The sequence below is a fragment of the Mastigoproctus giganteus genome, chromosome 5, assembly GCF_048544385.1.
Source record: "Mastigoproctus giganteus isolate SK-2022 chromosome 5, ASM4854438v1, whole genome shotgun sequence".
Lineage (NCBI taxonomy): Eukaryota > Metazoa > Arthropoda > Arachnida > Uropygi > Thelyphonidae > Mastigoproctus > Mastigoproctus giganteus.
Genome location: NC_143579.1, coordinates 237909581 through 237925517, shown reverse-complemented (window position 1 = coordinate 237925517; position 15937 = coordinate 237909581). Strand labels below are relative to the sequence as shown.

The 15937-nt window shown below is 33.5% G+C and overlaps 1 protein-coding gene across 16 annotated transcripts in view; it reads left to right on the top strand.

Moving 5' to 3' along the window:
• Positions 1-15937, top strand: part of LOC150086311 (uncharacterized) — a 452317-nt gene that overhangs the window by 309900 nt on the left and 126480 nt on the right. The window lies entirely within an intron of this gene.

Genomic DNA, 15937 nt, shown 5'->3' with positions numbered 1-15937 from the left:
ATTATGATAATATTAAAATAGACTTATTTATATTAATTACTGCATTATATGTGACAGTCAAAATTCTGGTGAGGGAAGAATCAATATACCAGAGCCATTACAACTAGAGTGATTTATAGCAAAATAAAGCAGGATGCACATGAGTCAATCGCAACTTGTATGGAAAATTCAACTGTCTGACTTCATAGTTCTGGGATATATATTTTATTTATAGTGTTTCAAATTCCACAAAATATTATTGATGCTTCAATCATTAATGAGCAGAAATAAACTATGAACTGACAATTTGACCTTAGTAGCCCTTGTCATTAAACTTAATAACAACAACATTATTGAGCAAATTTTTTAAAGTATATTTTTGTCTTTTTTTTTTTTAAGTATTTTATTATTTTAAGTGTTTTGTATTTTTAACTACCTTGTAAATTTTTATTGGTGCCAGCAGGAAAAATTTGATATGACTAATTGACAAGTTAAACCAGTAATTAACTTTACATTAATTTAACTGGAATGGGCAGCACACTTAAACTTTCATCTCATGACTGCTATGAAGAGGAACAGCCTTTAATTTAGCTATTTTTAATATAAAATTCAAAAGACAATTTGTCATAAAACTGACTTTGGAGCAGTTGTCAAATAAAAGGAGTACATATTAACTGGGGAAATTAAAAAAATAAAATAAAACTAACTTTACTATCGGTGACCAATTAACTGATCATTTTACAAAAACCAAAAGTGTGTTAGTAGTAAGCCTAACTTGATTCCATTGAAGGGAGGAGAATCACTCCAGTAAACTTCTCACTGTATGGAATCTACAGAAATATTGTAACTGCAACATACCTATGAGAAAAAGTAATTTGGATTTTACCTCAAGCCTGCTAAGAAATGAAAATCGAAATCATGTGTTTGTTAGAATCAAAAATTGAACTACATTAGTAGAGGATGGCTGAAGAAATATGAGAACAGAGGTCATTGGTATATGCAAGAAAGCTATTAGCAAATGAAAAAAGATAAAGAATCTGGAAATAAAAGTGCTAGTAGATTCAGTCTACCAAAGAGTAGCAGAACTGTGCTAGTACACGAGCACAGTTCTGCTACTTTTTGGTAGACCTGTCCTAGTATAATGAATCATCTGTTTGGAATTTAACTGGAATTCTGTTAACTTTCTGCTAGTTAAAAACGAAGAACCTGAGATACCAAACCAATCTTGAAAGAAAACTAACAAAGCATTGATATATAAACTCAAAAGATTGAAGAAATATTAAGAAAAAACATGAAATACTAGTTTATCATTCTAAGTTCTATAAAAATTAAATAAACCAAAAAGAATTCTGAAGACAGATTTAATACCAATTAATTGAGCAGAAGTTAACTGAAAACACTATTAGAAATAGCAATGAGAAGAATTTGTCCCTAATTAAAAAAAAGCAAACATTTAGAGTGCTAAAATTAGAAAGCAAGGATGGAGATTTCTTAGGAATCAGAAACCCCTATACTACATGTGAAACTCTGGAAAATGTGTTGCAATGAATATAAATGATATAGAATATTAAATATGTAAATTAAAATCAGGTATGGGCCAACATTAGACAAATCCATAAAGAATTATACTTAAGATAGTTTCTGGATAAATTAAAAGAATATAACAATGAAAATGCATCAACATGCATTAAGGATCTGAAAGGTAGTAGCTGTATCTTACTCAGACATGAATAACTTAACCCATTCCTCAGAGTTAAACATCTGAAAGTGACTCCTTGAGAAGATCCTTTGCAGATTTGGTATAAATATTATCATATAAGCTTGCACCTTAGCAATCCTAAATTGTGACACAAGCAACCCTGGGCTGGCAATTCATGATGATACCCTCCCTTAGAGGTAGGATTTAGCCCTGGTGATTTTCATCTGTTTTGACCAATGCAGGACCAGTCTTAATTTAGAAATTTTGAACTTAAGTGTGGTATCCTGAATTAGCTATGTAGTCAGTCTACTTCTTTCTTGCTGCTGCCATCAGTGCTTCACCATGAGGGCAAAAATGTGTCAATGTAGAAGGAGAATATCTTGAAAGAGTAAATGCTTGTTAATTCTGCTACAGAAGTTTTTTCTTAAGGGAGGGGAAAAAAGTCCACATCAACTTTCAAACCACGCTATAATTCTTTGATTTACATTTTAGCATTGAATATCATGGCTTTGTTGTAATAGATGCCTGTGACTTTGCCTTTTGCTTATTTTTTTGTAATTATTCATGTGTTTTTGTAACTAGAGATCAGAGGTGATGTTTGTATTTTAAATATGACTGAGCTATAAATAAGACTTGTTGTATTTAGTTGGTATAGAAGCCCAAAATTTCAGCTTATTATCAGCAAATTTCTTTTAATTTTATAGATTTTGAAGGGTTGTTTAAAAAAAAAAAAAAAAAAAAATAATAGAGAATTATAGGTGACAGCCAAATTTGTATATGAATTGAATTTTCTCCTCTGTTAAGAGGTACTGCTTGCTTGGATATCACAAATTAGTATTTTTGAATGTCATATCTTCTGATATTTAAATGGTTGGATTTGAATCATTTTGCTTTACATCACCTTCCATTTGTTTTTAGTTATTAGAAATGGCAAATGATGAAAGAAAGCAAGTTTATACAGCATCAGCAAAAAAAAAACCTTTATCCTTTTAAATGCTCATATGGCTAAGAAAGTCTTCTGAAATGTAGTTTCAAACAAAATACTTATTTTTACTCAAATCAATTGTGTTAACGAAGAGGCTGATTTAAATTTTACAATGTATCCTTGTGCATATTATCTTCTCTACCCTTTAAATGTTTTCTGAATTTACTCAAAAAGTAGTTGCAATTTTTCAGTCATTGACTAAAGAATATATTCCAAATGTGTCTGAGCTATGGTGAGATAGTAGCATGTTGGAATTGCTATGAAACTGGTTGCATTTGAACTCTAAAGAAGTGTCCTTTGGTTTCTTAGCAACTATTTTCTATGAACTGAGAATTTTATTGTATCAACAAGCACATTTCAAATTATGTGGATATTGCCTAGGAAGGGTAAGCATTTTTTTTTTTTTGATAAAGTCTTCTCATTTCAAAGAACTTACTTTTCCAGACTAGGCCAATCATATTACTTGTTTCAAACAAAGGAAATTTAATAGTTCCCTTAGATGATTTAATAATAGCTCTACTGAGTTGTTTTTACTGTTAATAGTTTGAGACTGCTGCTGCAGCAGCATTATTGATTAGGATTTTAATCTGTGCATTAAATTTGCCAGTTCCTATTTATGGATATTTTTGGTGGACCTTTGTAATAAAATGTGTAAGTAGCGTTATTAGTGTTTCCAGCACTAAATAAAATTTATACAATAGAAAGTTTTTTAAAATTTTGTTACTTGTGTTAACATAATCAAGAATTTTGAAAAGTTCCACTTTTTGATTTGACCTCTGCTTTTGATTGTATAAACATTTGAAGCTTTGGTTGGAATGTTGGTATCTTCAAATTATAGCTCCAATGTTTCACCTTTTGTTTTGTCTCCTATGCAGGTTACTTCAAAGATTACATGATTTATTCACAAATCATGTTACCTTTCTTAGTTTACAGGTTATTTGGCCAAAACTAATGATTTTTTCCCCCTTTAAGAAATTGTAGTTTTGTGAATTTAGTAGTAGTAATGGAGGCATGTGATGCAAGAAAGCAAGCATGTGGACTTATGTAGCATCAGCCAAAAAAAAAAAAAAAAAAAAAATTATTTCACACATCCATTCCCTCAGTTTGTACAGTTCCTCCTTGAATTTATTTAAGCTATCAACTTCCACAATGACATCTGGAAGCTTGTTCCAGCAATTAACCACCCACTGGCCAAAGGCAAATTTCTGCATATCTATTCTACAACTTCTTTCCTCAATTTGAATTTGCACCCCCCTCAGGTTCATAATCTGAGCAAGAGGAAGAATCCCATCAGAATTCAGCATGCTCAACCCATTCATGGCCTTATACACCTCAATCAGATCACTTTGTAGGTGCCTAGTCTCCAGCTGCTTCAATTTTCAGAACTTGAGCCTTTCTTGGTAAGAGGACCACTTCATTCCCCTCGCCAATCTTGTTGCCCTTCTCTGTACACACTTATTGTTCCTAAAATGAGGCCTCCACACTTGTGTGCAGTACTCAAGGTGTGGCCTGACCATTGCCTTACACAAAGGGATAATCACCTCCTTTTCCCTACTAGCAAAATTCTTGTATATCATTGATAATACCCCATGACCTGCTCTGGTAGCCTATCTGCATTGCTCAGAAAACTTCATATCTGACTGCACAATTACTCCCAGATCTTTTATTTTCTCACACCCTAAGTGTAGTACCACACAGTTGATACATTTCTCTGGGATTACTTCTACCCATATGCAGTACTTTGCATTTGTCACTGTTTAAACTTCAGTTGCCACTTCTCAGCTCTGTTGTTCATTTGTACATCCTGTTGAATTTTCATAATTAAGATCTGTGACTATTTTGAGTCACAGACACTTTCCTTTTTCTGTGTGTGAAATCTGAATATAGAGCAGATCACACACAGTAATCCCCACTGATTTATTATTCTGAGAAGTTCTTTAAAAAAAAAAAAAAAAAATATATATATATATTTCTCCTTTACCTTTTCATTTGAAAACAGCTTTTTATTTCATAGTGTATGCCCCTTGACTCTTTTTACTGTGCTACAATCACAGCTCATTACATACCTGCCTGCTTATGCAGTTTTCATAAGAATGGTGCAAAGCAAACAATTTCCAGAAATTTTCTTTGCAGAAAGTTTATTCTTAATATCAAAGATGAATGACTTAACATGGGATGTCAACTAACTAAAATAATAAAATGACTGCATGTCATTTTATTATTTGTCTTAAACTACTCCATGTTCGAGAAATAAAAATTAATGTTTATTGAAATCTAAGAAGAGGGATTCTTTTACACCTAGTACATCCATTAAAAGACTAATGGATTTACTCTGTGTACAAATGGATGTACCACATGAAGCAATATTTACAGAAAATCTTTTTTTTAAAAAATTCTTTGTGAACATTTTTATCTCTAAAAAAAATCTTTGATTTAGTTGTAAAGAGTATTTTTGTCCTAAAATACATTTTTTGCCTTACAAATCATTTTGTGTGATTATCAAAAATTCTGTTGAAATACTTCAAATACAAATAGTGTTAGGAGACAAATGCAGAATGTATTTTCAAGAATGGAACAAAAATGAAATTTGGATCATTCAAATTATATTAAAGAATATAATTTTTTCCTTCCCTGAAGTACAGTCTTCATACAAAACTTAATATTATGCTATAAAACTGCCAATATTATGTAACTAAATACTACATTTAGTAGTGGCAAATGATGCAAAAAAGCAAGCTTATACAGCACCCCCCCCCCCCAAATCCCACATCACCTGTCCATCCATTCCAATAGCTTGTCTGATTCTTCCTTCATTATTCAAGCTATCGCTTTCCCTGCAGCAGATGGAAGTTTCTTCCAACAATTAATCACATGCTGGCTAAAAGCGAACTCTACACACTTATCCTACATCCTTCAGTCTGAATTTATCCCCCACCCCCTTGTGTTTAGTCTGAGCAAGAGGAAGCTTGCCATCAGCTTTGCTCAATCCCTTCAAAGCTTTAAACAGCTCATTCAGATCATCTCCAGATGCTGCAATTTGCAGAACCAATGCCTTTCCGCACCCATTCCAGTAGCTCTACATCCTTCCCAAAATGAGGTCTCCAGACCTGTATGAAGTACTTAAGATGTGGCCTTATACATTAGGATTATCACCACCTTATCCTTGCTAGCAAAATTCCTGTACGTAACTGACAACACTGCCAGGAGCTGACCTGCAGCAGCCTGCCTGTTTGCACTGCTCAGCAAACTTCATATCTGACTGCACAATCCCCCCCCCAGGTCTTTCATTTTCCACTACACTGAGTGTGGTACCATACAGTTGGTAGATCACTCTGAGATTACTGCTATCTATAATATAGGTAGCAGTAATTATGTAGCACCTTGCATTTGACAATGTTAAACTTAGATTGCCATTTCTCAGCCCCTTCCCCCTGACAAGTGTCTCTACCAATAAGTTTTACTTATTTTTGATTTCATCAGTACTTTCCAATTTCCTACATTGAGTTTTGCTTATTTCCATAGGGAATTCAGAGTTCAGGTGAAAAACAATAGTCCCTCAAAGAATTTTAGTTCTTCCTTGAATTTATTCATACCATCCACTTCCACAACAATAGATGGAAGCCTGTTCCAACAATCAGCTGGCTGAAGGCAGACTTCTATCTGTGCACATCTATCCTCCAACCATCCTTCCTCAACTTGAATTTATGCTCCTTCATATGTGTAGTCTCAGCAAGTGGAAGAATTCTATTAACATTCAGTTTACTCAATCCATTCAAGGCTTTAAACACCTCAATCAGATCTTCCTACAAGGGACTAGTCTTGAGACACTACAATTTGGAGAACTGAAGCCCTTTCTAGGTAAGAGCACACTTCCCCTTCACCAGTCTGGTTGCCCTTCTCTGCACCCATTCTAGCAGATCTACGTCCTTCCTAAAGTTAGGCCACCAGACCTGTGGCCTAACAAGCCCTTACTCTTGAGTACAGTATACAGCCTAACCATGGTCTAATACAAAGCAATAATCACCTTATCTCTGCTAGCAGAGTTTCTATATACAGGCGACCCCTGCTTAATGCTGATAAATTTTTCCAGGAAAACAGAGCGCTAAGTGAATCCACATTAAGCGAGTGCCACATTCCCATAAGGTAAAATATGTATTTGTGAGTTGTAGTCGGTGCCATAGGATATTTCCTAATCAATAATAAACAGTAGTGAAAAGATGCACAAATGTCGGTCAAAATATTTAATATTCAAATATTTGTACATATAAAATATTCTGCATTACATACGTATATAATTGTGGTAACTACTTGCGTATCAAAATTAAACTTAATTCCAATTAAAATCATGAATTTAATTGATCTAAATTGATTTAATTTAATTGATGAATTTAATCATAAAAAATGCGTAGATTTTGGGTTGTACTTTGGCCCTCTTCCTGTTAAACTAAAAGGGGTTTTAATTTTAAATCCCCCCCACAGCGTTACCACCCAACAATAAAGTCAACCAATCCTTTGCCGCTTTGAAACCTGGCATGTTTTTTCTTCTTTCAATATGAAACTTCTTTTAGGCATTAGTTTCCAAAAAAGTCCTGCTTCATCTATGTTAAAAACTTGTTGAGAAGTATAACACACAATACCCCTCTTCAATAATTTTAAGTTCTTTTTTGAAAGTTTTCGGCGCCTTGATCTGCACTTGCGACTTCTCCCTGGATTTTAAATCTATTCAACCAGCCCTTACAAGTTTTAAACGGTTCCACATTTTTTTTTTTTAGGTGAGTTTTGTTCAGATCATCATATAGGCTACTCTCTCTCTCTCTCTCTCTCTCTTTTTTATTATATTTAACTTAACTGAATTTTGCATTGGATATTATCTTCAATAAAATTAGTCTCCATTTCAATCCTAATAGCCCTAGTTGCTTGCAGTGGAACAGCTGTCTTTCCCGCTGCTAAAATGAATTCTTTATTTTTTATAATTGTTCTTACAGTTAAACTTGCCAGTCCTAAATATGGCACACATCCGCTTGTCGTTGACCGGAATCTATTTGTTTCAAAACGTCTAATTTAACTTTCAAATTCAGTCTTTTTCTTACATTTATAGTCTTTGTATTGCATCCAGACGTTGCTTTTTCATTCTTATCTGCCATTATTAACTCTTTGAAAATGTAACTGCGTTAGTTGCATTAATTATGATACAATGTTCGAGTAAACTGTCTATTACGGATGATGTCTAACACTGTACTGAGTGATGACTAGACTTCGGATAAATGCATACAACGCAAATATTACAAGCAATATACTTGATCATTTTTTAAAATGTTGATCTCGGAACTACGTAACAAGTCACTGTACTGCAAGAAATTAGCATGCGATAAAATTTCACTGAGCATGGGAAATGTTTTAATGCTGTTTTGCTATTCATTTTCAAGCTATCAACTCCATCAAATGAAATGATTTCGTTAAATATGCCAGAAATGCAATCTGTAAAAGAGCGTTAGTGATTTTTGACAGTGTTATAGTCAGATACAGGTTATAATATAAGAACAGCGTTATAGAAAACCGTGTTATAACAAGGGCCTGCTGTATCATTGAGAACTCCATGCTATCTTGGCAAGGATGTCTGCACTGCTCAGAGAATTTCTTGTCTGACTGCACAATTACCCCTAGGTTTTTCTCATTCTCTACTACCCAGAGTGTAGTACCACACAGCTATAGTTAAGTTACTCTGGATTTACCTAACCATATGCAGTACCTTTCATTTGTCAATGTTAAACTTCAACTGTCATTTCTCAGCCCCTTGACCCAATTTTCCTATATCTTGTTGCAGTAGCTCACCTTGACTATTGTTAACCATCCTGTTGACCTTTGTATCAGCTGCAAGCTTAGACATTAAGCCTGACATAGTTTCATCAATATCATTTATAAATATCGAAAACAACAATGAACCCTACATAACTCCACTAATAACGTTAGTCCACAAAAAGCAGTGCCCATTGATAACCATTCTGTCTTCTTCTACTTAACCATCCCTTTATCCATAGAAACAGTATTAAAAGCCTTCCTGAAATCTAAATATATTATGTCAGAATTTTTTGCATCCAGTTCCTTGGTCACTGCATCACAATAACCTATCAGATTGCTTAGTAGAGAGACTTGCCACTAAACAAATCCATGCTGTGGTTGCAGTATAATTGCATACTTCTCCAGATGGTTTTGCATTGTACTTTAACCGGCGATTCCATTATTTTCCCTGGAACAGACATTACGCTAACAAGTCTGTAATTACTTGCATCACCTTTTGATCCCCCTTTATGAATTGAGGAATCGTTTGCATATCTCCAGTCCATAGGGACCTCCCCTGAATCCAAGGATGCTCTCATAATTATGGCTAAGGGTTTGCTTATCTCCTTTGCTGCCTCCCTTAATATAATTGAATAGATTCCATCCACCCCATGTGCCTTTTTTATGTCCACCTTCAATTTCTCCTCCACTTTCCTTTCAGTTATCACAAAGTCATTTAGTTTCTCATTAGTTTGACAAACCTCTGACATTCCCTTCCCTTAAATTCCTCATGTGAGAATGTAGATGCCAAATCATCAACAGTTAAACTATAGACATCAAGTGACCCAATGTGATTCAACCCCTTCCTGCTACTGTTAATATAAGCAAAGAAGTCTGCTGTTTTTCTTTGCATTTTTGGCCAGAGTCATCTCATCTGCCTTAGCTTGCCTAACTTCCTTTGTGACTTGATTGCAGACTAATTTACATCTGCCATAGGCTTCTGTATCACTTGATAATTTATATGCATCCCATGCACTTTTCTTCTCTGCATGTCTCATTAGTTCATCTGACATCCATTTAGATCTAAGCCTTGAAAAGTATTTCTTTGTTGGTATGAAAAGCCCAGTAGCTTCTTTGATTACTTCCCTTTTAGAATTTGCTGTTGGTAACATCTGTTGGTTCTTTGCACAGAATTTAAAAACTGTCTGAGACCACTGTAGTCACACTTGCAAAAAGCCTTTCCCTTTATACTTGACAGTAGTTATGTCTTGTATTAAATTATACATTAGTATACTATGCTTGCTACCACCCAATGGGCATTCTTACCTGCAGAATGCATGAAGAATCACTGCCGATAACCAGATCAAGAGTATTGCTTCCTCTTGTTGCCTCTAACATGCTGCTGTAGAAAACTGTTATCCAAGAAATACACAAGTCTTGCTAGTGTGATAGTGACCAACTCACAAATTCCAGTTAACATCTGGAAAATTAAAATCCTCCATTATGGTAGTTGATTGGTGGAACAGACTTCCATCTTTTGTTGTGGAAGTTGATAGCCTAAATAAATTTAAGGCTGAACTGGACAGGCATTTGGAACGAATGGAGGGTTTTTTTTTTTTTTGGCTGATGCTGCATAAGCTTTTTTTTTTTTTTTTCGCATTGTATGCCTCTGCTAATTCTATTGACCATTCTGATTTGCTGGCCCACTCTATATATTTCTCTGTATAGCTGTTTGGTATACTCATCAGTCATTAGGCCTATAACACACTCTTACTCAATTTTGTTTTCCCAGTGCTTATATCACTGTATATAAACACTGGGAAACCAATACACAGTAAAGATTTCCTTTGTCATAATTTGTATCAAGGCAAGTTAGAAGTGCTTTTTCAGCAATATATTCTAAAGCAGACGTAGGAACTCAGTGGGCCACTTTGAAAACATCCCACTTTTTTTTTTTTTTTTTTAAGCCATGAAGTCAATGTTGTGCTTAATGAGAAATTAGTTTGTCCTTTAATTAATTTATCTATCAGCTAAAATTTCTATGCCTCCTACTCAGCCAGTTTTCCAAAAGTTTATTGTAAAATTTGATTTTGGAATTTATTTTCTGAAATTTGCTTTAATTCATTATTATAATGTATACATTCTTTTATGCCTGAAAATATTTTAGTGAAATGTCTAAATGCCCATAGATCACTGGCTGCCCAGGCCTTCTCTAAAGCAATATACAGTTTATACAATATAAACCTTTATATTTCACTTTTGAATATTTATTTTTACCTTGCATATAATGATTTGTAAAATACCTAGATTTAAATATTATATGAGCCAAATTAAAATATGAATAGATCAGAATAACATCTGTGTAATTGAATATTGTGATAGAGAACATCCTGAATTATGATGATACCTTGTGTAAACAAATCAAACATGCTGAGCACCAGCTAGAGGAATGTTACTGGGAGTCAAGGTCACATAGGTCTTGTTTAGTCTGGATATTTGGCTTACAGTTAAGTGGAAAAATTCACTAGAACATCATTTGGCAATTCTTATTTTATACATGGAATGCCTTATTTGCCTCTTTTTTTCCCCCCTTTTCTTAGAATGAATAAATGCCAATTTTATTTTCCTACTATTGTTATGAGTGGGGGGAAGCAAGTGCCAACATCCCTAAACAGGAATATTTTATTTTTTTATTCAATAATTCATTTCCTAGATTCATTCAAAAGAATTAGTAATTTGAGTAGTCCAACACTGGATTAATAAATACCAGTCACTTTTTTTTTTTTTTTTCATTGCCTATATAGGCTGCAGCAAAATTTCAAGGCAGTAAATTTTTTTTTGATTAATACAGAATTGCTTCCTTACATCATTTGGCCTAATTTAATACTTATTAGAAAACAACAGAAATAAGTAAAATACAATAATTGATTAAAAGGACTTGTGTTTATCTAAATATAACTGAATAATAATATGGTTTTTGTATATAAGGTGGTCTCTTTTAAAGAGTTAATAATAATGCTAAAATCTTTACTATAAATAAACCCATTAGGAATAAAAGTATAATAAATTGCCGAATTGGACATAATTGAAGTGGACTAAAGTCTTAAAACTTAATGAGTGACCGTTTCAATTTGAGTATTCTTCAGATTCTATTTTTTACTTTCAATCTGCATCACCGATTGTGTTACAACTGGAGAAGTGTGGCCTTAAAAATAAAATAACAGGAACTGTTTCACTTGGGTGCATTCACTCATGTAACTGCAACCTGCATTTCACTGTTAAAATAAGTCATCCCTCTGACATCTATTTGTTGAAGCATTTGGGCTTTGCTACATCTTCCCACAGTGCACAGAATATCGTTTGCAACAGTGACATTCACTGCTTCCAGCAGTGACTTTTACATGAGGAAGCATATATATTGTATTTTTTTTATCTACCATACTTTTTTTTTTTTTTGCTGGTACAGCAAAGCCTATGGCTTCCTTAGACTATATGACTAATACTAATCTTGCATGAACCAACAAAGATTGAATGACAGAGTTAACATAATTCCTGAGCATAACCATAAATTCCGTATATAGACAGGATATATAGTTCCATCTGTAACATATTAAGCACTTGAATACAAATGATAATCTGATACAGAAGACAAAGTTGTAGGTAGAGGGAAGATGTGTGATAAGATGGATTCATATGATAGAATGTTAGAGGAAAAAAAAAACAAGATATGGTTATTAGAAAATAACAGGTGAGTAGGTTTTTCTTTTAATTCCTTGCCATGTGTACTTGTTCAAGTAGTAGGATAAGAAAATTGGATGTAGTTATACAGTTATGAGATTTAAAAAAAAAATAATGTCCTGTTTATACTCTGGACCAAGCACTAGATTCGGAGTTTACATTCATTTCAATAACTAATACAGTCATTATTACTGTATTTAGCAGTCGCATTCATTTAAAATGTATGCACCTCTGCAGTGTTTTGATTGACCACTCAGCTATATTGGGCCGAAATGTTCTGTTTATTCTCTGGTATGACTGCCAAACAGTAGTTTAGAGTTGATCATTTTGACAATGATTATGCTCATTAACTATATTTAGCAGTGATGTGGGTTTGAACCATGGTCCACTCAAATGCATATGCTTCTGAATTCTCATGCTTGACAAATTAGCTGTTGCCAGAATAACTAATATCTTAACTGCATAGAGCAGAACATTTGTGTTTGACAGGAGGGGGAAAAATATATCTCTGAGAAAATATCCAAAAAACTACAATATAATCTTAAAATGTAAAGATTTTGCTCCACCACTGGCTGTAGAGGGAATTCAATGTTAAACCCCTTAGTTATTGTCTTTAAAATATTAAAGTGCAGAGTGTGAGATTACTTTGCATTATGCCAACAATACACATAGTACAATTAATGGTGCACAAAGTTTTATATAGAGTGCCTACTTTGTAGCCATTATTTTGATGAGAGCTGCATAAATCGATGTGCCTTTATATGAAGTACACTAATGGATGCTTAAATTTAAAAAAAAATATATTAAAAATGGACTGGTAGTTTTGTCTATTATAGTGTCAAGATAAAATATGAAAGTAAACAATTTTAAATTATTTTCTACTTCAAGAATATTAAAATATTGTGCTTTATGTAAGGGTGTTCCCACTTAGGGTTACAACTTAAAAGTGCTAACAGTTCCTTAGTATATTCTTAAAGGTTTTTCTGAAGTTGTTTTTATAATGAAAAATGCCTGTTCATTTACTATTTTTCTATTATACTATTTCTAATACTATTATATGAAGTATAAAAACTTATCTGTATTCTTCTATTCTTAAAAAAAAAAAAACATTATCCAAATATGTTAATTATTATTATAATTACTGTTTATACTAATTATTCTTCCTTCTCTTTTTGAAGTTCAGATTTTAACAGCTAGCTCTGAACTACTTTGGAATATTGCTACATGTATTAATCCTTTCTATTATGGATTGTCACTGGTGATTTGGTATGTAACTGAACTATGCTATCATATGTGTAACTGAAATGGAGGCATTTATGCTAACCAACCACCAAAATACACAAGGTGCAGCCAGACATCTTGCGGTATTCCAGATCAGCATTAGCAGTGGAAAATGATGCAAGAAAGAAAGTATATATAGCCTCAGCAAAAAAAAAAATATCTTCCATTTCACTTATCCTAAAACAGGAGCTTTGGATTATTCCACTCATATTCACAATGAATATTCAAGATATTATTGTCACTCTTGAGTTAGAACAGAATTTCTATTTCTGAATATACTTCCAGAAAAATACTGGTGGCATTATTCTATAGGATTCAAATCTGGAATTATAAAGGAGCTTTCTAAAACTACAGTCCAATTCATTGGAAGCAGTTGAAATTCCTAAGAGATATATGTTAAATGGGAATTTTTCAAAAAAAATAATTTGATGTTACCTGTCATTTTATACCATTTTAAATGGATATGGCATAATATGGAAACAAATGGATTATAACTGCATTAATGAAATTTATATCAGAAAAGGTTGCTTGTGATACCTACAGGTTATCAAGTAGTCCTGTTCAAGTTGTGTAAAATGTAATCAAATTATTCAGAGGGGTAGAAATAGACTACAAGCAATTTGCAGATCATGAAAAGGAATTGGCAAAGAGGTTCAAGAAAAGCTGGCAAAGAAGTGTACATGAATACAAAGGTATCAGTATAAATGACTTGGTAGATGGCTGGTTATCATAATTCTTTGAATCGATTCAAATAAGAATATACTTCTCAAAGGGAGAAGACTATCAATTCAGCTAATTATTATTAATCAGCATTAAATGAATTTATGAAAAGTGAAAAAGTTATGTAGGATGAAACAATTGGGTTTAAAAGTGAAGAAAATAAGCTGATGGCAAACATCTGACTATTAAAAGAAGTTGCCGAGGAGATCATTAAACCATTATCTGTGAGCCATCCTCTTTACATTTGGTTGAAATTCCAGAAGATTTAATGTGAAAAGTTGAGCAAACTTAATGATGTATATTTAATCTTTTTGAGATTATGCAACGAAAGAATATCTTTCCTTAATTTGAATCTAATTGTAGATTAAATTGTAGAGGTGAATTCTGCACTGTTTGGAAGCCATCCTAATGCAGTATCATGATTCATTTGCCACTTCCCACTCACTTGGGGAAGTCTAGGTTACAGTTCATTATCTGGTGGAATTTCTGAAGACTTTAATTGGTGCTCTAGTTAGCTGGTCAGTAGGGTTTCTGTTTTGAATTATTTCATTTTTTCATGCTACACAACATCCAAATCTGCCTGTGAATACACAGTGGGGCAATATGGCCAAAACTGCATTAGCAATTTTTGGCCATATTACCTCACTTCCACTGAAGAAGATTAAAATCTTTAGCGGATGAACATTAATGGATGTCAGATGAACTGATGAGACTAGTGTCATAGAAGCAAAATGCATCAGTTATCAGGAGATACAGAAGTCTATAAGATAACTTGTAATCAAACCAAGTGGGTTAGGTAACTTAAGACAGATTAAGAGAAGTCTGGCAAAGAAAAATAGCAAAGACATCTTTATTTATGTAAATTCTAGAAGGAAAGGGATGAATCGCATTGATCTTCTAGATATGAATGTTACAAAAGTATCCTGCTCATGTTGCTGACAAACTGAGTAGAAACTTTGCATCTACATTTACACAAGGAAATTTTTAGGAATAGCAATGACAGAAGTATATCAAATTACAGGGAGCTAAATGATTTTGTGATAACTTTTAAAGGAAAATGCAAGAGATAGTTGAAACTAAACATAAGGCACCTAGGATCTATCCAGTTATATTAAGAGTTCAGCAAATCTTTGGCTGTAATTATGAGAGCATCCTTGAATTCAGGGAAGTTCCCTACAGATTGCAGATGTGCAAATGTCTTTCCCTGTCCACAAAGGAGAATCAAGCAGTGAAGTAAGTAATTACAGACCTGTAAGCTTGACTTCTGTTCCAGGGAAAATAAGTCAGTGGTCAAAGATGTAATGCAGGATCATCTTGACAGGCATACAGTTATAAATCAATCACCATATAGATTTCTTAGCTCTTGCCTGACTAATCTGACAAAGTAACTAGATGTAAAAATTAATTTTAACATGTATTTCAGTAAAGCTTTTCATGTTGTTCCATATGAAAGACTGCTGTTCCAAATAGGAGTAATGTGGCATTAGGAGCAAGTTACTGTTATGGACAAAGGAATGGTTGGGAGAAGAAAAATGGTTATCAGTTGATGCTGCCTTCTTGAACTAATGTTATTGGTGGACCTCCCCAGGAATAAGTGCCAGGCCCATTTTGTTAGTATTAGTAGGGCATATGATGCACAAAAGCAAGCTTATATAGCATCAGCCAAAAAAGAAAAAAACACACCACCCTTCCCGTTTCACTCATCCATTCACTCCAAATGTTTGTCTAGTTCTGCCTTGAACTTATTTAAGTTACTG